This window comes from Phascolarctos cinereus, unplaced genomic scaffold, assembly GCF_003287225.1.
Source record: "Phascolarctos cinereus isolate Bilbo 61053 unplaced genomic scaffold, phaCin_HiC Scaffold_1;HRSCAF=81, whole genome shotgun sequence".
NCBI lineage: Eukaryota > Metazoa > Chordata > Mammalia > Diprotodontia > Phascolarctidae > Phascolarctos > Phascolarctos cinereus.
This window is the reverse complement of record NW_027555514.1, coordinates 72,977,735-73,001,660: the sequence shown is the minus strand read 5'-3', so window position 1 is coordinate 73,001,660 and position 23,926 is coordinate 72,977,735.

Below are 23,926 nucleotides of genomic sequence, written 5' to 3'. Positions count from 1 at the left end.
AAATGAGATTGAGCTCCAGAGTTTCTGCCAGCTCTAAATCTATGATCCTATGAAGTTAATAGTTCTAGTTCATAAATACTGAAGAATGGAGGGAAGAAAGGATGCTCTATCTAACCTTATTTGGTTTGACCATGGGATCTCTGGGGAGAAAGAAAAAGATAGCCATCTAACAAGAAAGAAAACAAAATGACACCAATTTGTATTTTTTAAGTAGTAAAGCAGCTTGTTTTTTATAGTACTAAAGGGTCTTGAGACATTTCTTAGCTTATTAAGTGTTTTGCTACTGAGATAATGGCACAATTCATGTGGAAGAATAATGGAGAGAGGTGATATTGTGGATGGTGGATTATTGCATCTTAAGTTTCTAGATGCTTCTCCTAGAGAGAGAACAATAAAGTATGGATTCATGCAGAGTTGGGAGTTTATCCCAGTGCTGGCCTAAGTTGCAGGGAAATCCACATTGGTCCCCCTTTCATATTCAAGGAGTAATTGAGCGTTAATTCCACTGACCTTTTTTTGCTGAAGCTCTTCCATCCTGGGAGCATTAATAGCTGTCAGGCAGCATACTTTACATAGCTGTCTACTTAATGTTTTTCTTTTGACTGAATTTTTTACCTGAGGCATTTCAGTCATGTAACTTCAGCAATCAATTTTGGCCCAAAGCAGCATAGACCTCAGTCACTGAGAAGCAAGTATTTGCATGTTAGCTTGCAGTTTAAGCACCAGGGAAAAGATCTGGGCCCATGCAGACTTAAGAGGTAGGACTCTTGAGTTGAATCATCACAGTCAGCTAAATTATCTGGCATGTAATTATCCTTCGGTGTGTGTGCTTGTATGTGGGGGGAGGAAATGGACAGGGAGGGGTCTTGTAAATTGTTAATCCCTTTGCTAACTGTAATTGCTTTATTGAATCTAAATTAATCCAATGTTTTAAGAACAAATCATGAAATTCTAATGGCTACATACAAGTCATAAAAAAGTGAAAATACAATGTTTGAAGCATAATTTAAATTAGATTATACCAGGATAATTAGTCTTCAGGATAACACTCTATAACAGGATTGTTGCTTTCTGAAAATATACAATTCAAGAATTTCTTTAAAAAAAATTATGCTAGTCCAAGGAAGTGCCATCTAAATGCATGATGAAGCAAAGTACTAGAAACTGTTTATAGACAGAATGGTGTTTGTGTTAGATGCTTTTCTCTCCCTTCCAAAGGTCTGTCTGTTCGTTTGTTTGTTTTTATATTCTCTGAAGGACTATCTGGCTTTCAGGACATGAAGGCTGTGAAGTACGGCTTAAGAAAGTTACTGTACATGTCTTCCCTGCCAACCTTTCATTTCAAGGCCTCTAATACATAGCACCTCAGACATCCTTTTTCTTGCACATTAGGACTCCCAGAAAAGCTACCCAATATTAAAGGTACTCTGTGACTATTCATCTCCAAATGATAGCTCATGAGTCCCCATAAATGTGTTTAGTTTTGTGATTTAGCCATGAGGCACAATTTAACCAAAGTCAAGTCATTTAATGAAATAAGTAGGTAAGAAACATAATAACAGAACATGTCACTTATACACATGGAACACATTCTCTCCCAAATACAAAGACAACCAATGGGGAAGGTGGACACACCTAATTTGGAACACTTTTGAAGAATACATATGAACATATACACATATAAAAGTTACATGGCCAAGGAACATGAATATTGTGTCTATGGACATCTAATAGAATGAGCAGCTCATATCCTGTGGCCCTCAGGCCAGTGCCCGGCTGGTATCCAGTGGTACATGGTCTCTGCCAGGCATTGCTTCCTGCTAGTCTATTAGTTGAGTACCTCCACTGGTTTTCTGGCTCCCAAGTTTCTCTCTGCTACCAGTTTCTGGGGAAGAATACACTTTCCCATCTTTGAGCTAGCTTGGAGCTCAGAGGCTTAAGCTTCAGTTCTTTTAGTGAGGGGGATAAGCTATATGCACAGCTAGTATCAGACTCAGGAGACCTCCCAAATGCTTCTCTCCCCATAAGTAGTCTGTCACTTCTCAAAAGCTTAACTGTGTGTATGCATTTTTTAGAGACGGTCTACCTCCAGATGTCCAGATATTTTGGAACATAGAAAAATCAGCTCACCAACTAGGGCATTTAATTTATCTTCTAGGACTGAATTCCAGTCCTTCTTTTCTGAAATAGCTGATTTAAGGGTAGAAACTCTTAAGATCCTTAAGTATCCCACATAAATGAAAGGAAAAGAGGAAAGCAAAAACAAAAAATCCTTCAGCAGAGTAATGCCCAGGCATTACCTGCCACCTCCATCCTTTCTCAAAATTTCTCCCTGTACTAAGTATATGTGACCGGCAAGAAGTCTCCAGGCTTTGAGGTATACCTGGAGTATCTTATTCTTTATACTGCTAGCTTCCTCACAGACAAGATGGGTAGAAGTTTGTAACAGTTGGTTTAGGGCCACATGACTATGGTTTAAAGGATAAAGGACATAGTCTAACTGAGGTAGAATTGGATATTCATAGCAATTATTGACAAAGTCTATTCTCAATTTTCATTTTAGCATTATAAGTGTAATACCAGCTTTAAAAGCATTTTCTCCACAAACTATGGATAATGTTATTATATCTTCAAGAGAGAATAAAATCTTTAGTGACTAGCAGCTTAACTGTCATTCTGGAGTTTGTTTTAACTATGATGTCTAAAGATGCTGGGAAGGCATAGAGAAAGGACTAAGAGAACTTCTTTTCTGAGAGATGATTGATTTAATTTTTCTCCTGCAAAGAAACATTATGAAAGGAATTCTTGAAAAGAGAGTTTAGGTAGCATCCTGAAAGAGCTAAATGGTTTAACCATGTTTCCGTGGTAAGTTGGTTAGAAGTGACTCTGGTTATGCTCTTCCTCAAAGCTGATACACTGTAAATGATTATGTCTTCATTTTATTGTTTTTTTCACTCTATTAATAAATTATATACAGCCTTGATATTTATTTTTGCCTAAGATATTAGGAGTTTTATATAGAGAGAAATGAGAGAAAGCTTATGGAAAAGGTTTCTTATGCTTATTTGAGAAATGATACTTAATAAACTGGGGTGGGGGCTCAGAGCTAATTGATAAATAAGATTGATATTACAATGCTAGCAATGAGGAAATAGTTGAACGTTCTCTTTACTTGCCTGAAATAAGATATTTTATTCTCTCTATGAGAGAGAATAAATAAGATAATGACTCAATAGCATGGAAGAAAGTTGTTACAACCCCACCTAAGCTACAAGTCAGACTTGTCAACACCTTTTTAAGCAGCTAGATAAGGAAAAGCTTTCTAAAAATGAGAATAATCCCAAAGAGAATTATGCTGCCTCTAGACATAATGATTTCTTCACACAGGTCTTCAAGCAAAGACTAGATAAATGACCACTTGTCAGATATGTTATGGTTGTTGTTTGGTCGTTTCAGTAGCATCTGACTCTTTGTGACCCTCTTCAGGGTTTTCTTGGCAAAGATACTGGAGTGATTCACCATTTCTTTCTCCTGTTCATTTTACAGATAAGAAAACTGAGGAAAATAGGGCTAAGTAACTTGCCTAAGGTCACACAGCTAGTAAGTATCTCAGGCCAGATTTGAACTCAGAGAGGTGTCTTCCAGACTCCAGTCCTGGCACTCTATGCACTATGGCACTACCTAGTTGCCCTATTATGTTGTGGAAGAGATGCCTATTCAGGTATGGATTTAATAAGATGGCTTCTGAGGTCCCCTGCCATTCAGTTTCTATGATTCTCTAAATCCTCTTCAACAAAACTTCATAGTAGATACAGAAACAGTTTTGGCTGCAAATATTTAATAAAATTTCCCTTCATTCAGGAAGTTCCTTAGGTCCATAAGGAGTAAAAGGGGAAGGGAAAAAAGCATTTATCAAGTAACTACGATGGGCCAAGCACTCTGTTGAGCACATCACAAACATTATCTCATTTGATCCTCACAAGAACCTTAGGAGGGAGGTGCTATGATTATCCCCACTTTACAGATGAAGAAACTGAGGTAGAAAGAGGATAAGTGACTTGCCCAGAATCACATAGCTAGCAAGTGTCTGAGACCGGATTTAAACTCAGATATTCCTAACTCCTAACAACTTCCCAGTACTCTATCTACCGTGTCACCTAGCTGCCTTATCACATCATAAAAAAGCATGATAAATATTTGGAGATGTCCTGATTATTGCCATTTTACTATGAAAATCCTTTTTTTAGCTACCAAAAGCCAAATATTAGAAAGTCTTTTACCAAATTCAAAAGGTAATCTGTATACTAAGTAATCTCCTTTGTCTGACTAATTTCTCAATATAAATGTGACTTTCAGTTTCAGAGATAGTCAAAGAGCTGGGTTGGGTTTTTTTAATATTCTAAGCCTAAACTCAAATATAGGGCCCTGATATGCTTACACAATCAAAACTGGGGCAAGACACTGGTATTAGAAACAAGTCTTCATTCATTCCTATATATACAATCTCTAGCAGCCTTAAGCAAGGTTCTCTAGTAGCCAGAGATGAGAAAGTGAGAGGAGGGGAGAGAAAGACAGAAGGGAAGGAGAGTACAGGAGAAAGGGGAGAGGGAGAGACAGAGACAGAGAGACACAAAGGAAGAAAGGAGAATAGGAAAGAGATGGGGAAAACAAAGTAATGGAGACACAAAAAGACAAACAGAGAAAAAGAATGATAAAGAGAAAGATCAAGGGAAGGAAGGAAGGAAGGAAGGAAGGAAGGAAGGAAGGAAGGAAGGAAGGAAGGAAGGAAGGAAGGAAGGAAGGAAGGAAGGAAGGAAGGAAGAAAGGAAGGATAAGAAAGAAATGAGGGAGAGAAGGAAGAAAGGATGTTGTGACCATTCTAAAAAGGCAGGTAGACTGTGAGAATGCATGAAAAGAAAGTGAACTCAGATGAAAAGTTATGTGTTTGTGCATGCCCTAGTACCTTCAATAGCAAGATCATGGGGGGAAATGCACTGAGAAGTTAATATGTACTATGGCCTTTCAGAGACCAGAAATAAGAGCAATAGATGGAGCTTATGCTGGAATACAGATTGCTGTTATTTTCAGTTGTGTCTGACTTTTTGTGACCCCATTTGAGGTTTTCTTGGCAAAGATATTGGCCATGTGCTTCTCAGCTCATTTTACAGATGAGGAAACTGAGGCAAACAGAGTTTAGTGGCTTTCTTAGGGTCACACAGCTAATAAGTGTCTGAGGCCAGATATAAACTCAGGAAGATGAGTCTGCCTGACTTCAGACAAGGTGTTCTATTCACTGTTCCACCTAGCTGCCCTGGGAATATACATAGATAAGGGGGGAAACGAATTTTTCTTTCAAAAGAAAATTCTTTCAATAGAAAAAAAAAGAATTTTCCATCAATCAGAGCTCTTCTGTAAGGTAGTGAGCTCCCCATCATGGAAGCATTCAAGAAAAGGCTAGATAACATGACAGATTGTCTCTTGGATACCATGCCCAAGATCCTACAAATCTGTGCATCTTTCCTCATAGACCTTGCTTGGGAAAGGACAATATTTATCAGATGAGATTACACTGACCAGGCTGTCAAATGTCTCTCACTAGCAGATCTTTTCTTCCCTCCATGAACTACCTTTGACTACGGCAGGTGAATCAGCAGTAGGTCTCATTAATACAATGTATTCTCCTTTCATATGGCATCCTTTAATAGACAGCAACTCAAAATGTTTTACCTAGACTGTCAATCATCATAAACTGAAGAGGAAAGGAAAGTTTTTACAGTGAGATTTCAAGAGAGGAAGTTATTAAGTGGCACAGATGTGGAGGAGAGGGAGAGATTAAGATATAGGAGGCAACAGAGGAAGGAAATTGTTCTGTAAGTCATAATGGGAAGAGGAAAATGCAAAGATGTAGATGGAAGAAGCGTTATAACTGGACGTTTATTTATCACCTACTAGGTTGGAGACATCATGTTGCAGAATAGTGATAAAAAAAGAGATAAAAGTATAATCCTAGCCCTCAGTGAGTTTGAGGGGGTAGGGGGTATGTCCAGGAATAAATGATATGAGATTAGAACTGAAGATCTACAGATCTCTGAGGTCCTCAAGATTAATCTTCTTATTTTACATTTGATGAAATTGAGGCCAAAGAGGTTAAATGACTTATTCAAAATAATATGGGTAGCATGTCTCATCATCAATATTTGAATCAGTTCCTCTGACTCTAGAGTCAGTATTTTTTTTCAATGTGGCAAGCAGAAAGTAGTTAAGTATAAAGAGATTTTGGCCAAATATTTTCCGATCTCTAGACCTCAGTTGTCTTATCTGTAAAATGTGGTTGGGATAAATTATCTCTCATTTCCTTCAAGCTCTAAATCCTATGATCCTTAATAAGCTCTAAATCCTATGATCTTTAATAAATGCTTGTTGAATTGAGTCCTTCCTAAATTTCAGCACCTTCTGGTCTGAGGAGTTGGCTTGTTACAATGGACCTTATTTCCTGCTGTGCCAAGGATGTGTTGTAGAAAACACTGGGCTACAGCTAACAGCTGAATGGGTGGGCTCCTTCCTTTAATACCAGCCTCCTTGCTAGCCATGTTCTTATGATCTAACAAGGTCCCACTGTTGATTATTTGTTTTTACCGTTTGATCTACATCATTCCCTCAAAATATCATTAGTTCAACATTGCCTGACAAGTCTTATCCTAACCTGGCAATGCAAGTGAGGACACGATCAGGTGTTCCCTCAAGCACAAGTATTCCTGAGTTCTGGAAGAAATGATAATATTTAGTAACAATCATTTAATGCTTTTCATCTTCAAAGCCTTTTTACACACATTACCTAATTAATCCTTCCAACTTTCCTGGGAGGTAAGGAAGTATCATTATCTCCTGGTTTCAGAAGGAAAAACTGAACTATAAAAATTAACCAGAATATCTGTGTCACAATCACTATAGGTCTCAAGATTAGAGTGCAAGGCCTTTAAACTCCCACTTCTTTGCTCAAATGGAAGACAGTAGGAATATGAATGAGAACTTTCTATTTCTAACTAAAATAACATTGAATCTGATTTATATTATTAACAATAATAAGAATTATAAGTTTTTAAGTTTAAAATTTTTAGTTTACGCTTAGGCTTTAATAGCTTAAAATTGCACTCAGACTTTTGAGGCACCCTACATAATGGCTTACACATAAAGTGCTTTACATGTATTGTTTCATTTGAGAGCTTTGCAAAAAGACTATGAGGTATGCAGTACCACTTCTATTATTCCCATTTTATAAATGAGAAAATACAGACTCAGAGAAATATAGTGATTTATCTGAGGTTAAACAACTAGTAAATGGTTCAAATAGATGAACCTGGTCAGTCTCCCCTTTAGGCATCTTTTCTCTATTCCCAGTGATACTTCCTTCTTATCCAAGAAGCCTGTATATTTACCTTCCCTCACTCTTCTCCCATATAAAAAAAAAAAATGCCCTCCAGAGAACTTAAAAGTCATTAACAGCAACTCATTACTAGGCCTAAAGCCTAATAAGGTGAAATAGTACCTTTCCCAGAAGCATTTCATTTTTACTTGGGGGAAAGTTTCTTCTAATTGTGGAATGTCGTTATCAGTGACCTAGGATTGGTGTGGTTGAAAAACATCTACCCTGGTGCTTTATGCATAGTAGGACCTTAATAAATATTTGTTGAACTGAGATGAGCCAATTTAACCAAGACCCAGAAAACCTGGATTCTAGTCCTGGATTCACTACTTTCTAGTTGTGTGAATAGGCAAATGACTTCACCCTGTGTTCCTCAGTTTTCATTTATATACACAGAAGAGACCGGAGAATGTGACTTCTAAGTTCTTTTCTGACTCTAAAAATTATTCCAAGATTCTAATGGATAGGCTATGGAGCAAAATTCAGGAGCAGCAGACCTCATCCAGACATATGTGGCTAGTGATAAAGTCTCCCTGGGTTGCTGTAGCATAGATGTTTATGTAGAAACCACAGGTTTGTTGAGTGACATTACATTGCCTGTCCATCTGTTAGGGCATAATCTAGAAGTAAGGTAATGAAAAGCAGAGTAGCTAAAAGAAACAGCAATATTTAGTAATAGCCACCATCCCCAAGCTGCACTGTTGTCCCCTCTCAAGCCACGTGAAAAAGGAGAGTAGTAACAAAGTGAGAACTGACCTGAAAGAATCCAAAATGAGCTGGCTCTTTATAGGGACAGTCACTAACATCTCATCCCATGGTGAGGGCGAGTCTCAAACAATAAGTGGCAAACCTCAAGCCGAAAAGGAGTATTCACCTATTGGTGCTGAAATGATTTAGCTGCACCGAAGTACACATACGCAGCAGCAGAAGACGCCTCAGCTTGCTTCTTAGCCACTATTCAAACCCAGAGGTCCTTCAGAACACCAGGTCAGAAGTGAACTAAGAACTTTCTGCACAAATCCTACTTGGAGGCCTCTAGCAAGCATCCTCAGAGTTTTCTCTCAATGCCACCATCTTCCTTCTCATAAGTTGCCTTTCCTTTCCCTTTTTTTTCCTTCTAAATTTAGGATACCAGCACTGTAATTTTGTAAGGTACCAAAGATCACTTCCTGTCAAGCGCCCTGCTGTGGAGCCCAGCAGAGAGAAAATAATCCCAGCCTACTGAAGAACATCGCTCTTCCCCTCCAGGGACTTTTCATACTAGATTCTCTGGCTCTAGAGAAGACAGTTCTTACTGTGTTTTCTTTCAAACTCTCTGAGGGCAAGTAGCCCAGAAATGAAGTCTCATGACTGTTAGAAGTGATGATACATTTTCAAATTGCTGTTATATAGTCTAATAGCAGTAAATGTACTTTTTACAGTCCATCATCATATTTTTTTTAATTGAACTAGTACATTCTGTGATTCTCATTGTCCGTTCCCATTAACAAGGCTCACGCAGTCCCTTTTTCTGGAGTAAGAAACAAACAAATGGAAATGAACAGTGATGAAAACACATTAATCCAGTCATAATCACTCCTCTGTCATCCTCCACTCCCAGCGACTTGGGCCCAGATGCCAAAGTGGCTAAGGTGACAGGGTCCATGGATAATGATGCTGGCAGCTTCCAAGATGCCTCTGGGATCTGTCACATTGTTCGGCTGCTCATTGGCTGCCCCAGCTGCCTTGTTTCTTTGAATGCAGTTTCCTCTCCTCTCAGCTTGATTTCTCCACAATTTGCACATACTTTACCACTCATGAATAATGCCCCCATTCAAATCTATCCCTGGATACAGTATATTTTGGAAGCCACTTACATGGCAAAGGTGAGTGATTTGCCCAAGCCTGGATTTATTTTCTGAATCCCACTTCCCACTGGTTTTCTAAATGCCACCTCCTGATTCACAGGCTTTGTCTCATTGTCATACTATTATCATTTAGCATGTATCAAGCATGCACAGTGTGCTGGTGTTACAGCAAATGAATAAAAACATAATGTCCCTGCCAAGTTGATTTATCATTTAAACAGAGCAAGCAAGAAAAGAAACAAACAGCAGGAGAAGAGGTACAATCCATGTTGAGGTTATACCACTGGTAAAACCAGGCCAATTTTCTTTGTTATATTCTTCAGACACCTCCCACAGGCAGCTGCTTTTCTGAGGGAGTTGATGTTGGAAAGAGCTTTCTGGGATTTTCTTTCTGGAACAGGGTTACCTGACACAAAAGCCCTAGCCCAGTGTCCCATGGTGGAATATAGGTGATGCCCAGGGTCCACAAGCTCAGTAGGGGTCCACAATATCTGTAAGTTCTCTCACTTGTAAAATTGGGGTAGTAACAGCACCAAACTCTCAGGGTTGTAGTGAAGATAAAATGAGATACTATTTTTAATGAGTTTTGTAAATCTTAAAGTGCCACATAAATGCTAGTTGTTATTGTTGTTGTTAGCAGCTAAAAAGTTTTTTTTTAATTTCTCTCCAGCCCCAGACCACCAGAACATGCTTCATCCAATCAAACCAGCCATCCACCAGGATACCACAGCTCAGCCTGAACAGGCATCTTGCTGTTGAACAATGCACAGCTTCCACCCTCCTGTCTCCTGCTTTTTACTATTGTTCAAGGAACAACAATCATTACCTTGCTGGGACTGCCTAGACCAGCGGTGGAGAACTTGCAGCCTCAAGGCTACATGTGGCCCTCTGGGTCCTCAAGTGCAGCTTCCTGTTTGGATTTGGTTAAAGGGCCACACTTGAGGACCTAGAGGACCACATGTGGCCTCAAAGACACAGGTTCCCCACCCCTGGACCATGCCTCCTTTCCCTGGCCACCAATGACTCCATGTTAAGTGCTTTATCCCCCAAGTACAATGTAATCTCCTTGAGGGCAGGAGGGACCATCATACTATTATATTTATATCCTTGGTATCTAGCACAGCACCTGGCAATATACTGGTCATCGTTAAATGCTTCATGATCTACTGGTTGATTTGGTGAAAGATTTTCTCTGTTGTCCAAGGACTATCTTGCTAAGGTTCTAGAGGCTCGTGACCAAAAGGTTGGCCACAAAATAATAAAAAAAATTTCCTAATAATAACCAATGAAATCGGTAAAATTCCAAAATGGTCCTCAGGCCTCTGATTCTGCAGAATGGAAGAAAAAGGGTTCAGAGGTTGTGAAGAATCACAAAATCTGTAGACAATTTGAAAACCTGAATTATCCATAGGTATTCTTAGTTCTTAGTCCAACAACCAAAAAGTTGGTACACTCCTGAAGGAAAATCCCACATTAATTGGTATTTTTGCTATAAGAGAAATCAGAAGACAAAAAGAAGTTATGGTTAAATATAAGGATGGCTTGTAACTTCTCCTTAAGGAGGAAAATGATGGAGTTAGTAGAGCTAGTTTTATCATACATTCTAGGTTAAGGTAAAAAATAAAGATCCTGAGTTCTAGTCAGCCTCTAACTTTAATTGTATCTTCTTGGACAAGTCATTTCATTTCTAGTATCTCTCGTTTCTTTCATCATTAAATGAGCTTGAACAAAATGCTTTCTAAGTTTTCTTAGAGTTCTAATATTCTATGATTCTATCATTTCACTACATTTATTCCCATGAATTGTAATGCTCAATATGAGCCTAAGCAAACAGACTGGCAAGAAAATAATTGCAGTTCATAATCCAAAATCTGTTGCAGAGGATGAAGTAGTGACATTACATGAAGAAGTTGACAGTGTTCTCCAAATTGCGTCAATGTTGGTACTCAATGACTTCAATGCTAATGTAGGCACAAGGGAGGACAGAAAAAAAAAACAACTTGGAAAATTCAATTCAGATCAAGAAATGAAATAAATGGTTCAAGATTATAGACTGCTTAAAAAGGCTCATCCCTGTGCATCATGAAGACCTTCAAGAAGCGAGTCAGAAGGCATTTTGCATGGCTAGTACTAAATATTAGAGGAGGAAAGGAAATTTATTACATCTTAACTAATTAGAAATGGCCAATTACCAACACAGCAGTCATTTTACAATTAGCTCTGTCTGGGTACAATCAGGTTATTAGCTGATCACAGCCAAGACAAATATCAATTACATCAATTCCAAATGGACAGGCCAGTTTTAAAAAGCTGTCAAGTTTTTTAATTGTAGATAGACAAAAGTAAAGACCTAAACCCTTACAATCAACATTTCCCTGAGAATGAGAATGAAATGAAGGGAGAAAAAGAACCCAGAAACTCCCTCAGCCACCATTGATCTCATTGCTAAATGAAAAAACATAATAGTTAAGAATTATACCATTTTTATGTTACAAACTCATTGGCAAACGATCACAGAACAATGTGACAGAATATGAGAAATATTACTTCAAAAAAATGACAAGCAGTTGACGGAAAACCAAACTAAGAGATTCTCATAAGAACATTTGCCGGTGAAATGGAATGACAAGAAATAGACATGAAATGGGATGGATCTGCTATCATTTCTATAATTTTCCAATGTCACTGATGTTATTCATAGACCTACTACCCTTGGTTTTCAGTATCCATTATGCTATTTGAGCAAATGACAAAAAGATGAAGACCAAAAGAACACCTTGACCCAACTAAACACATACAGAAGACACTTCTGGTGGCAGTGACAAATCAAAGTACACAGCGATTAATTATTAAGATCCAATAAAACATTTTATAAAGTACAAACTATGTGTAAGGTGCTGGGGACAGAAGGAAAAATTACACAGTCCCTTCCCTCAAGGAATTTAGTAGAATTATTATTACAGGTATATGGATCCATGTAAGATAAGGCAGTATGAATGAGGAAAAGGAGATACCTAGACAGAATATTCTAAGAAAAATTGAGAAGGAACAGAATACCTACAATAAGGTAGCTCGAGGAAGGCTCCCTGGATGAGGAAAAATGTAATGAGCCTCAAGAGAAGAATTTTGACAAGCATAGATGAAGGAGTCCATTCTAAACATAGAACATGGCCTGTGTGAATGAATAAAGGCAAGAGATGGCAGATTGAGTCTCTACACAGTCATAAAACTAACATGAACTGAATTCCACTGTATAAGAAGTCCCACAAGGAAACTTACTTTTAGAGAATAATATGTATTTATCTATGAATACTATATTTGTTTTTGATATCACACATCAAAGTAAGCTAATGCCTTCCATTGCAAGGTCCCTCCATTCTTATCTGGCCTTTGGATCCCTTCTTAGAATAACATTTTAAATGAATAAAATAAAGCATATAGGATTACAAAGGGAACCATTTAGAAATAAAGATATAATTTTTTCCCATCCAAGTTCACAGATCCCCTGAAATCTATGGGTACATGGATTACAGGCTTAGAATCCCTGCTACAGAGAGCTTGCCTGCATGAGAAGTGTACTTTCCAGGGCCATGCAGCAAGTATGTCATTGGTCAGACTTGCTCCCAGGCCTTCCTATTTCCAAAGCTGGTCCTCTGTCTACTGCACCATATTGCCTCTCTTGCATGTTTAACATGGGCTTATAAACTACCTTTTTGGTTCTGATTAATGGTGTGTAAGCTTTGAGGCTGGATTCCAGCCATGTGTCACTCAAGGATAAAGGGATAACACTTCAAGGTGATGAAGGATTATCTTATTGGGCTACTGAGCTGAAGGAACTGGTGACTGGACTTTTTAAAAGAGGAAACAGATTCTGGCTGGGGCCTCTTGCCTGCCAACCTCCAAGTGGCATCATGGGACTCCAGGGTGGTTCATGTCATGACAACTACCTTTCTACTTTCCACATGGATCATGTCCTTAACTAGGCAAGCTTGTTCTGGGGTCCTTAGCTATCTTTGCTATTTGTGTTTGTTCTTTCCTGATCTTACAAGTATCCCAAAGTGGACACGTCCAGGATTGAAGACAATCCTGTGATCCCAAAGGGTCTGGATGTCCTGGCTTGGTTCTGAATATTGGCAGGGGAAACTCCTGCATCAGAGAGGATATTCAACAAAGTGGTTGGCCCAAAGTTGGCCGGTTTAATCAATAGATATGTAGTAGGAGTTGTTTAGATAGTACCCAGTGGAGGTGAAATGTAAAATGCCTCATTAACAGTTCTTCAAATTGATTTATCTTCTGATGAAGTTTATCATCCATGCAGTAGGCTGTGCCGTGTTAAATTACTAAATTCTATTTCATTAATACACACGTGATTTTTTTTTAACATTTCACCCTTTTGTGTGTGCGTGTGTTGCAATAAACTGCAGGTTCTGTACCTGGCACCTCTTGTGCATTGAAGACATTTGCTAGCCCCACTTTGGGGAAGTCTCTAGATGAGCCATACATCAAATTCATCCCTTGTCACTGGGGTAAGGAGATTTAACAAGCTGAAGTATGAAAAAGGGGAGCATAATTCCCCTAATTAGAAGCAGGTTCTTTGCTCAAGGCTGAAGTTGGTCCAAGCCATATGGCTCACTCAGGTTGTTGTTGTGTTTGTCCTTCGTTCTCAAGGAGGACCATGACATCAGGGAGGTGATGTCATGAGTTGAAATTGACTTTGTTTTGAGTGAGGGAGAGCTGTGCAAGGTCACCAGCCTCACTTTCTCCTCCAGAGCCATCTGTGTCCAGTGGCCAGATATTCATCAGTATGACTGGAGATGGCCCAGGATGCAACGGAAGACTCTGGCCCTTTTAAGCTAAGGTCTTTTCAGGTTCTCATTTTGAGTGAGGTAACACCCATGCAGCGAATAGTCCTCTTTAAGAAGTGAGTCAAGAGATGGCCTCTTTAATACAAAAAAAAAATTCAAGCTGAAGGGGAATGGCCATACAGAATATGGAGGGGCAAGTACCTCAGCCCCCATGGGCCCAGCAACGTGGTTGGACCCTCTATGTTAGACATAGAGACTTTTAAAACCTACTTGGAAAGATAAGAAAGTAAACCTATGAACGTCCATGAGAGGGGCAAAGCAGGCCTTATATCAGGCAAGGGCTCACCAGAATAGCAGTCTGGTACATCTTTAATACAGCCTAGACAGGAGGTATTTTTAAGCCTACCACTGACTTGGATGAGTTAGCACTGACTCAGTGCCTTGAAGCCCCATGGCTGTCAAATCCATTTTTACTTATGAAGAAGCAAGCATGAAAGGAGCATTATGAGTCAGCAGTAGAGGGAGGCCCTAAGCTCTGCAGTTCCTCTAATGCCCCAAGGTCCTTTTTCTCCTAGTCATTAATTTGAGGCTCTGAATTGCCACAGGGCTGTGAAATATGCAAAGGTTATCTTTAGCACCATCCCCCCTCCCTTTTGGGGATCCCAGCCAACCCCTTCAGGTCTAGTGTCCCCAATCTATTGAAGTGGGAATTCTCACACAATACTCAACTAATGTGTCTAGAAAGGCCAGTCCTCAGATCCAATACTCTGGAACTTTTCTTTCCTCATCAAAATTGTCTTTCTCCCATTCTTTCAGGGCCCTGATCTGCCGTTCACTAATTTGATAAATAAAATTTCCCATAGCACTTTGCTTCAACTTCTTCTTTGCACTTATCCCATTCTTCCTTGCATCTTAATTTAAGGCCTTTTCCAATCTGTCCCAGCCTATTTTTCAGGTTTATTTATTATACACTACTGTCTCTATGCTTTACATTCCAGGCAAACTGGTCTATACTTGTGGAAACATTTTATCTTGTTTTCTGTGCCTTTGGAGAGACTCTTGCTCATGCCTGGAATTCACTTCCTCCTTACCCAGCCTCTTAGAATTCCTAGATTTCTCCAATTCTCAGCTCCAGATCTACTTCTTAGAAGAAGCCTATCCTTATGCTCTCTATTGCTCCCTCCCCTCTCCTGAAATCATGTTTTTACTATAAACTTGCAGCAATAGTCACTCACTGCATCCCATTTAGCAAAAAGGACCTGAGCCTTGTAGAGTACCAAGCTCACCCCAGCAAGTTTGTGTATGGCCCTGATAGGCAAGAGTGCTGAGAAAATCTTAAGGTCATTGGTTTTCAGAAAGTCACTGATCTTCTATCCCTCTGCCTCACCTCCGAAGGCTGGAGATGGGGTGAGGTGTGTGGGGGTGGAATACCAAAGGATGGTTCTTGTTATCAAGAGGATGTGAAGATTTCTGAATTTATCCAATAAAAAATTGAATCCCTACCCAATGGCAAACTCTGTCTCTTTCTGAAAGTGCTATCTTTCAGATAGCCCTAATTATCTGTTCTTGGCATAATGAAGCTGGCTCTCCAGAGAAGTAGAAAATGCACAATAATAATAATAATAATAATAATAACAATTTTAAAAATAATGATCCCTAACACTGACATAGTACTTTTCAATGTTTGCAAAGTTTTTACATATATTATCTCATTTTATATTCCCAACAGCTCTGTGATACAGTAGGTGTTATCATTACATTCATTTTATACAGATGAGAAAACAGAGTCTGAGATAAGTGGTCACTTTCCCAGGATCACACAACTAATAGTGACTGACTGAATGAATGAAATGAATGAAAGCTTTCCCCACTCCAAAGCCAGAGCTCTGGTTTCTATACCACTTTGCTGCCTAGACATCACATATAATGACCTCTACATGTCACAACTGATATATCATATCAATTCAATCATCTCAATCAAGCCCATCAATAGTACAAAATAATAAGACATTTCACAATAAAACATCTACCAAGTAGTTGTGAGCCTACCACCCTCCTTGACCATCCTTGACTATCCTTGACATCACCAGCTAGAGGATAGATTCCAATTATGAGTTCCTGAAGATGCAATTTGAATTTGTTTAGTTCCCCAAAGGATGCCTAGAGAGTACTCAACCTCTCATTCCAACAGGACCAGTCTTCAGATGAAGAGGCAGAAACTCTGGACTTGGGACTCACACCATGGGAATGGAATCCATCTAGGTAGACACGGGAGAAGCAACTTCCCTATTTAGCCAAGATATACAATCTTGTCCACTAGATGGACAATAAATCGAGCTCTAGACCTAGAGTCAGGAAGACTTGAGTTTCAATCTGGCTTTAGATATTTGTTCGTTGTGTGCCCCTGGGCAAGTCAATTAACCTCTGTTTGCCTCAGTTTCCTCATCTATAAAATGAGAATAAAAATAACACCTGCCTCCAGGAGAGTTGTGAAGATCAAATGAGATAATATTTGCAAAGCACTTTGCAAACCTTAAAACACTATATTAATGCTGGCTATTATTGCCACCGGCAGATATCTCTGGCCCATTAGGAAGCAGGGTGAGTGGACTCAGCCCAGGATTTCCACTTCCAGACAATGAGTATAGTACCTTCTACTACCACTGCTGTCAAATCTCTTCCTTTCACTACTTCTCAGCCCTTCCTAAAATATGCTCCCCAGAATGGAATGGATGATGTGTGTGTGTATATATACATTTATATATATATACATTTATATCATAATTCTTTGCTGAGAATAGCAGAGAGCTTAAAGAGAAACTATATTTTGCCCATAGCAATTAAAGTGGGACATCTAATGATAAAGAAATGTTCCTGGCTTATTGTTTCTAATGCTTTGTACATGTTATTTGCAACATTGAAGACATAAATATGAAAACTCTGTGCTTCAACGATCTCATGCCTAATTCCTTGTCTTTCAAAGACTGAGTAAGGATAGATTGGGAAGTAAGCATTACCAAGAACATGACATTTTGCAACACAGGATAATTATAATTTTGAACACCAAAATCAAAAGCAGTTCTGGGAAACTATTTTTGAAGGAAAGCTATTATTATTATTATCACTATTGTTGTTATTACTACCATCATCATCAATTTTCCTTAAGATCTTCTAAGCTCCTGGGCATATAAACAACAGCAACAAAACGTCCCAAAGGGAACTATTTCCTGTTGACTAGCATTGTGTTTGCTGAATACAACTTCTGTAGGGACTGGCTTCACCTGCTGCTCATTTTAACCATTTTTTGGGTAAGTTGTTCATTGCTTACATTTATATATAACACAATAAGTATTTCTTAAAGACCTGCTTGGTGGTAGGCAGAGGGGCAGTAAGGTGTCGATAGAGAATTGACCTCCAAGCCAGAAAGAGCTGGGTTCATGTTCAGCCACTGTAATAATCTCTATGTGTGACTCTGGGAATTCCAATCAATTCTCAGTGCCCCAGGCCATTCCAAGGCTATATATGTTACTGAGCAGGTGCTGATCTATATTGCAAAAGGAAGTTTCCTCTTTGGAAGTTCTCTATACCAATAAACTCATAGTTCCAGGATACAGTTTTTTGGTATAGGAAGTAGTAGGCATCATAAGACAAAACTGAATTGTTTTTATGAGAGGGGGGCAGGCCATAGCCACGTATTTTCACTTAGGAATAAGTTTTGTGGGCTTTCCAGTGCCTCTATGGCATGGAGATGAGATTGTATTCTTAAAGATTTTGCAAAGGAAGAATAAAACCCCTGCTACCATGCTCAACATGTAGTTCGCTACTAGTAGGCTTATGACATATAAACATATGCTTATGTGGGTTAAGGGGCAGTGACCATGTAAAGAACCTCATAAAACAAAGAATCCTTTAGAATGTAATTCATAGGTCACTTCATTTGTTTCATAGATTTGGATTTTACGATACCAAATTCCTCTAAAGCAGGACACATCTCTAATAGTACACCAGTGTTCCTTGTAGATTAATGTCTGATGATTAGCCCACAATTATATAACCAGATTTCCTTTACATTTTGTGAATATCACAATATTTTCATCAATTTTATGAAGTGCACATGTTTTTTGTTCCCTTCAATAATATTTCAGGAAACACAGTATTGATAACCATCTGCAAAAGAAAAAAAAAGCATGCACAAAATCATAATTGCAATGTACCTTGCTAGAGAGAGTAGCTAAAAAGATAATGATTATTCCCACACCACTCAATCAAAAAGGTCACCCCCTCCCTTTAGTTCTTATTCAAGGATACAACTCCAGAAAATGAAAAGTCCAACAAGTTTAGGTTGATCTTAAATAACTGCAGATTCTGAATCTTAGTCTGCCAGAAGCAATGGTAGAAATCTAACGACTACTGAGATCACGAATCCCATTTACCATATTCCTGACAAGCATGCATCCCACTTCTGCATTCAAAGCTTCAGTGCTATGGAATTCACTACCCTCAGAGGAAGCTCATTCAATTTCTGGACAACCCTATGTGTTAATCTGTTTTTTTTTTTCCCTCGAGCTAAAATCTACCTTCCTGTAACTTTGACCCATTGGTCCTAGCTCTGGCTTCTAGGGTCAAGCAGAATAAGCCTAATCCATCTTCCACATAACAACCCTTCATATATTTGGAAAATACTATTACATCACCACAAAGTTTTAGCTTCTCCAGACCAAACAAGCCAATTCCATCAACCAAACTATATGTAATTTTCCAGGTCTTTCATCATTCTGATTGCCCTTCTCTGTACTTTCTTTATTTTGTCAATGTCTTTTCTAAAATGGACCACCCAGTAACTGACGAAAGATTCCAGATGGGGTCTAACCAAGACAGGGTAGAAGAAGATTATAATCTCCCTCATTCCTGACACTATTAACAATAATATTTATTAAGCACCTACTATATGCAAGTCACTGTGCCAGGGGCTGAGAATACAAAGATGAAAAGTTATAAGATCCCTGCCTTTAGTGAACTTTCAATCTAATAAGGAAAACAAATATTATATAAGGTAAAATGTGATAAAGCAGAAGAGTTCTAGACAAAGTGCTATATGGGATGGCTATTAGGAGGGAAAGATCACTTTCAGCTGGGAGGAGGAAGAATGTATCATAAGGAGACAACACTTTAGCTGGATCTTAATAAGATTTTGACGGGTGGAGTCATGGGTAGAATACACTCCAGACATAAAGGAAAAGGTTGGGTGAAGGCACAGGAGCAAGAGAAAGCAGGATGAGATCAGAAAAGTGCTGATATTCCAGTTCAACTGAAAAGGAGAGTGCATGGAGTATAGCCTATGGTCTCATTGACACTTTTGGGTGCCATATCCCAAAGCGGATTCATTTTCAACTTTCAGTCCACTAGAACATGTTAGTCTTTTTTGACATGAGCTGTTTTCTACCAACATCTTCCCCCATTTACCATGTCCTAATATGCCCTTGCCAGAATATGGACAGAATATGCTGGATTAAATCAGTCTACCATAAAAGCCTAGTCACATTCTTTAGATCCTGATTCTTTCATCTCATTGGTCCAAGGCTTTATTCACCTAGGTGTCATGTGTATCATCAATCATTCATTCAATTGAATTGATGCAAATCCCATCAAAATAATGTAGAAATGCATATTTTACTTTAAAAAAAAAACTTCTAACAGTTGTAGACTAGAAGCTATCAATATGAAAGATAAAAGTTGCTTCTGTACCCAACACAAATATCCCATATGAAGCCCCAGTTTAGCTATTTACATATTTTCATAGAAAGCCAAGTAGAGAATGTAGAAATACTACCCTTGGAAATGTTGTCGACCCCTTAGTCCTTATATCTGCTTTCCTTAGTGTCCATGGCATATGTACTATGATTGATCATTTTCACAAGGGAATCCAAATTAATAAGCAATTCTTACTTATCACCAATGAAAGGACTGAGGCAAAGAAGAAAGAGCTATAAGTGTTCTCTACTTGAAGAGAGAGCATGGCATGGTGGATGGAGCGCTACCTTCAGAATCAGGAAGATCTGGATTCAAGTCGACTGAAAATAGCTGTGTGTCTGTGGGGGAAGGCAGTACTCCAAAGGAACCCTTTAAGACTAAATTTAAGACTAAATTCAGATAAATTTTCAGTCTACTTCAGTGTAGGAAGTTTCCACACTAGATGTTTCTTATGATTTTGAAATCATAGGTGTGGACCTTCCCCGCCCCCCGAAAAAAGCTATGTCTGAATAGTATTCCTATTCTGTATATTAGGTACTTCTCTGTGTCTAGTTCTATTCTGAGGAGGTTGTATTTGAAGCCAAGAATACAAAATTGTTCTAAAACTAGAATTACTCTTTTTATATGTGTTCTGAAGTAGAGCACTGCTAAATTTATCAGTTTGAAGTTTGGTAAAAACTTGATGCACGGTTATATAATATTCATCATGAATATTATGTACATATTCATATTCAAGAGGGAATGAAGGAAACATTTGAGCAGAGTTTACTTTTCTTCTGTGAACTATTCACAGAGGAATAAGGAATCTGGGTGGTATGATAACCATCATTTATGATTTAATCAATGTGGATATTCCCTTCCTGAATGCAGACTGTAGATCTCTATACACTTCAGTGGATGGTCTTCAAGAGTTCCCGTGTCCAGGGAAACTCAGTTGCCAACCTTCTGGTTATTAATCTCTGAACTTAGCTGGCTCGCCCTCAGATGATGGACTCAGTAGCTGCTTCTAGACCTGTATTCAAAGATTTTCCAGCTTCGCATTGATATTCTTTCATCAATCCTTCAACACCGCAGGGTCACCTCCGTAGCATCTTAAAGTACAAGAAGACTGACTGCATCACTGGAATCATCATCATTAACATCAAAGAGCAGCTATGAAAGGTCTAATTGAGCGTGGTATTTTAATTACAGAGGACACCAACAGAATCTTGGCTTATAGAAATCACTTGTTCTATGTATGATGGAAAAATCTATGAATCTGAGAGGGATTTAACTTTATGTATTTTGAAGGCATGTTCAACCTCAAGGGATTTGTACTGTAAGATTTTCTGGATGGCAGGATGTGAGATGAGAAGAGGAGAAGGGGGAGGGGGACACATTCTCTCCGAGGCAAACATACACACCACTGCCTAATACTAAAATATAGATATGCACATATCTATATTTCACTGAAATAAATCCCTATAATGAAGGCACTTCCCCCCCAGAGAGTGGCATATTTAATTAGTATGGGTTTTTTTATATACAACTTGGCTCACCAAGATAGCCTCAAGAGATGAGCATCTCATTATGTGAGGGCCCAAGAGGTATAGCAGCCAATCTTATTCCAGCAGACAGTACAATGAAGAGTAATACACAGGACAGCCTGTCTCCAATAGAGATACAGAGCACAGAGTCTACTGTTGCAGGTCATTTCCCCAGACAGGTTCTTAGAGCCCAGCCAATGCCTCTCATTCAGGGCAGCTGTTAGCTGATTTCAGTGGCTTGGAGCTGCAGCTCTGGAAACCAGCCTCCCAGAGTTGTTTTCCTCCAGTAAATGAACAGATTGCATGCAGGGAAGGGCATGGTCATTACCTACATTGGCTATCACACAATAATAAATTTATTGGATAGATAATGTACAATCCCTTTAAATTAAATATTTTGTGTAGCCATATATAAATGAAACAAAAAGAATTAGTTTATGTATTCATCATGATAAATTCTCACTTTTTGTCCATTTTCACATAAAGTATGAAGTCCTTTCCTGGACCAAGGGCACAATATAAGATTGGAGGTGGGGGGAGGGTGTAATATGGGCAAAGGGCAGTTCACATTTTGTGAAATACTAAGGGGTTCTTCTGGACAGAAAGCTAAAAGTGAGTCAGCTGTGGGATGGGGCAGCGCAGAGAACCAATGTGATCTCAGTATCAGTCTGGACTTTGTATTTTCCAGCTAAATTGGAAAATAGTTCATCACTTGTGGGAGAGAAGGGAGAAAAAAGAGAAAGAGAACCCTAGAGACAAAGATTTTTCCTTCCATGTACCAAACGGACCACTTTTGAGAACCTGGTCGTTCCAATTATCCTTCAGTATAAAAAATGAGAACAGAGAAATGTATCAAGCACTCATGCTTTGAAAAAAAAAATCTGGATAACAGGAATCCATGTTAATAATTTCTTAAATAAAGTGGTGCACAAATACAAGTCTTCTCCTTATATTGAGGGGAACATTTCAAAATTTAGTTTCTTTTTTCTTCTACATCAATAGCCACCCCACCCCCACCATCGTGGTTTTTCAGTTACACTAATTCAAGCATGTGAACATACCTTCGAAAGTGAAGCATCAGCTAGATTCCAAAAATTCCACATGAAATCGAAGATTTTGCTGTAGTACAGTCAGACTAACATTGTTAATCTGTACCTACTCTGCAAGAGGATTTACTGTGTCTACCTGCACAGCCAGTTTGGCTTTCTGGACTGAATCATCAGGTTATAAACCAGTTACTTACCTAAACCAGACTCATTCATCTCATTAAAAAAGGTTAAATCAGGTATATGAAGACATAATGAATCTGCTTTCCTGTATAGCGTGTCATCAATGAATAACCAGTCATTTCCACCAAAAAAATGATCATCTGTATAAACAGAACCATACACATAAGAAATTAAAAACAGGACTAGGTTTGCCAGGGTCTTTCTTGTCTTTCACTGAGCATACATCCCCAGTGGTCATTAGCTACTCTGTATGGGGTTGGTTTTAGGGAGTGGCATTCTCCTAAAGCTTGCCAAATTGACCATGTGTTATTTAGAGAAATGGAATGAGAAAGAAACTTTCTAGGGTTTAGCAGAAATACAGAGATCACACACTAATAGAAGTGAATAGGCAGCACGAGAAAAAAAAAATGAAAGTAAAGCAAACTCCCTCCCAGGGTTCATTACGCCTCTCGAGCTGTTGATAGTAAAGTTAATTTTTAAATGCTTTGAGGTGATTAAGAAGCCTGGCATCACTCTAAATGTAAATAAGTCCCATTTCATTTCCTCGCTGCCAACTCTGATTGTGGCAGTCACCAGCTACTTAGCCTGCTGATAAATTTCAGATCCATAGTCTAGTTCATAATTAACCCTGTCTTCTTATGAAGTCAAAGCCGAGCAAGCCCATTTGTAAATACATGCACACCCAGAAACCTCAGGCTTGACAGGTTCACTAGGGAAAACTTGGCTCATTCTGACACATGATAGAGAGCGGCATTAAGATCTGAAAGGCTTGTTGTGTTGATGATGGATTGCTGACCAAATATTTGGTGGGTGAGGGTGTCATTCCCCTCAACAGACAAATCTGCAAAATAATTTGAGAGGGCAGCCTAGAAATGGAATTTTGGTCCCTTTTCTGATAACGAGATTTCCAACCCTTTAACTTACAGTTTCTGGAAGGAACACCATGAATTATTTATTCTCTCTCTCTCTCTCTCTCTCTCTCTCTCTCTCTCTCTCTCTCTCTCTCTCTCTCACACACACTCTTCTCTGAGCAGGATCTATTCAATCCGCTATCTTATCGTAATAAGCCAGGTCACCGCTGAAGTGAACTTAAATCACGACTTTACCGTGTTGCTTGCTTTATTAGACTGCATGGCCTACTTTACATTGTTTGGACTTCCCTGAAGTTGGTGTACGGGAGTAAAATTGTATAACTGCTTTCCCCCTGGGGACCCTCATAAAAATGAGAGGGTTGGCTTATAAAACTATCCCACTGAGAGAAAACTGTAAATAGCTTCCTCAAAGGCAAGACAAACCCAAGACCACAGAAATGTACATGCCCACTGTGTCCGAGTATAGGATTCTT